This window comes from Austrofundulus limnaeus, unplaced genomic scaffold (assembly GCF_001266775.1).
Source record: "Austrofundulus limnaeus strain Quisiro unplaced genomic scaffold, Austrofundulus_limnaeus-1.0 Scaffold85, whole genome shotgun sequence".
NCBI lineage: Eukaryota > Metazoa > Chordata > Actinopteri > Cyprinodontiformes > Rivulidae > Austrofundulus > Austrofundulus limnaeus.
In genome coordinates this window covers 1,627,945-1,630,683 of record NW_013952487.1, presented here as the reverse complement: position 1 = coordinate 1,630,683, position 2,739 = coordinate 1,627,945, and positions in this window count along the sequence as shown.

Below are 2,739 nucleotides of genomic sequence, written 5' to 3'. Positions count from 1 at the left end.
TCGTCGCGGCGCTGTGACGTATGCGGCCGACGAATTCGACCTTCGGAGGACCCGTCCTGCCATTTTGGACACAGCCGATGTCTTAGAGAAGCTTTGGCTGCATTGGAGTGCTAACAGTTGCTATTGTCTCAGGATGATGACATCATAACATGAGCCAAGCTCCAATAGCTATGTTCCATTCCAAAATACCTAAATGTAAACTTCAACATTTAAGGTTTAACTTTTACATTCAAATTTAAACATTTAGATTTAGGATTTAATATCTAAATATATTTTTTAACATTTAAATTTAACGTTTAGTAAAAATTAGATAAATATAAGAACAGTGAGCTAAATAATAAAATGTTAGTGGCAAACTTTTAACACTCAAAAAGTAGCTAAATAATGAAAAATATGTTAGTGAAATTTTCTAACATTTTATTTTATACCACAGTAAATTTTATCCGTACACAGAAAAGATTTTGGCAGAACAAGTGAGAAAACCCAGCCTCTATAGAGCTCGGATATAATTTATTTGGGTCATAAAATATTGATGTTTTCATTGAAATAATCTTCTGATATTATTTTTCAGGTTTTTTCACAATTAATTAATTTTCAGTGATTTTCATGTGTTCAGCTTCAGAGCGTGATGACGTCACACACTCTAGAAGCCCCTCAAATTTTTATATATCTTATGCAAGTCATACATCAAAATGTAGAAAGTTTTGGCTTCTCTCACCCAGAGCATCCCTGCTGCAGGACCCATGTGTTTCCCTCAAATCCCCGCAGAGTGCAGAGTTCACACACTTCAGTCTCTGACCCCCGTTATCTCTGAGTTCTCGCTTCGAAACACGACTCTGAGGGTCTATTTAACTTGTCATATCTACTACATAATGAACTGTAGATGAAAAAAAATACACACATGCTCACCAGATGTTTCTGTCACTCATAGTTCAAAACTTTATTTATAAGACTTGTTTTCCCCTCCTGCTTCTTCGAAAATGTGATAATCACCTTGGCAACCAGTGACTCAGCATATTCTCAATCTCTGGTTGCATCCCTGGTTGCCAGGGATCAATCTTGATGCATTGTTAGTAAAAGCAGATTTTGATTGACAGCTCTCTGAGCCTATATGAGCTTTCTGTATACAGAAAATCCACTAAAAACTCTGAAAAACGTTCAGCTTTTCTGCTGTTGTTCTCAGATTTGGACCAGAACTGGGTCGAGAGTTTGCTCTAATTGGATTTTCTAACTAATAACTCTGAACTCCAGTCATCTCCAGGCGTCTGTTTACAAAGAAATTGGGACAATTTCAGAGGGTTCAAACATCTGGAACACAGTCCCAGGAACACGAGTCTGTTTGGGAAGAAGTAGAAGAAAAAAAATGACAGTTCCTTTTTTTCAAAACAGACCAAAAATCAAACATTTGCTTCATTTGGTTCTTGAGCTTTCACTGAAAATAAACATTTATTGTAAAGAAGTGTGTTTTCTTGAAAAGTAAAGTATTTATTTTGTTCTTTTATAAAAGACAGGAGTATCAAACCACTTTCTGGATCCAGTTTTTGTGTATTTTTTAATACTTTGTTTTGTTTCTGTACCTCTATGAGGAAGGAGGGATGCYGGAATAAAAACTGGACATGTTGATKAATAGACGGAGGTCCTAAGACCAGAGTAAAAATGTCATCAGTTGAATACATGTGCATTCTGACCACCTGTACACAGATGGAGCGCTGCCATGTCTTCTCATTGACATCATGGTTGTAAAATTAGGAACCTGGTTTCATCCATCTCACAGATGTGGAAGCTTGAAATTGCATTCCTGGGCCCGTGCCACATTTCATCAGTAAATTTTCCCCTCGCTGGTGTCCAAAAAGGGGGCTTTGCTGCACAAAGTTCTTGTAACACCCACCCTCCTGCTACAGAGGGATGTTTCACCTCCACAGAGCTCTGATGGAGTCGCAGCTGCTGGASAGGCAGATAAAAGCTGGACGGTTTGTGGTCCAGGCTGCTGAACTGATCCACATAACTGTAAGTTGCTGTCACTTTTCAGTCCCACACGGTGGAATAAACTGGGTTTGGTAGAGGGAGGAAGAATCTCAGACTGAAACAATGCCTGATTTTATTTTATTTTTTCAACAGTAAGTGCAATGTGCTAAAATACACTGCAGGGAAAAACACATGCAAACATTAAAACAACATCCTAATTCACCAAGAATCAACTTACAAATGTTTAGGCAATTTTTATGCAATAAAATGTATAAAGGCTGAACCACAGCACAAAACCAGAGACATAAAAAATTCAAAATCAAATAAAACTGAAAAATAGCATCAGTTATTGTAATTGATGCAATTGGCAATTCATGATGTCTTTGATTATGTTGCTTATATCTGTATTCTGTTTGTTTGTATGTTGTATGTTTGTTTGTTGTAATTTAGATAGTGCTGAAATGCAATTGCCTCCAGGACTTTGTTTGTATCATTTCTTAAATCATGTAAAGCACTTTGTACCACCTTGCTGCCAAAAAGTGCTATACAAATAAACATTACCTTACCTTAAATCAGAGAGATGCAGCTAGAGCAGATTTTCAGTGATAAAAAAATCACGTTGAACAGATACCCCATGTGTACAAATGCAACAAATACAGAAGAGAAACAAGCAATAGTTGAGGTCAAGTGGAGTAAACCTGACAATCAATAATATTATTATTTATAAAAACAGTCCTCCTGAATAAATCCTGACTATATGATACTATTAATAAT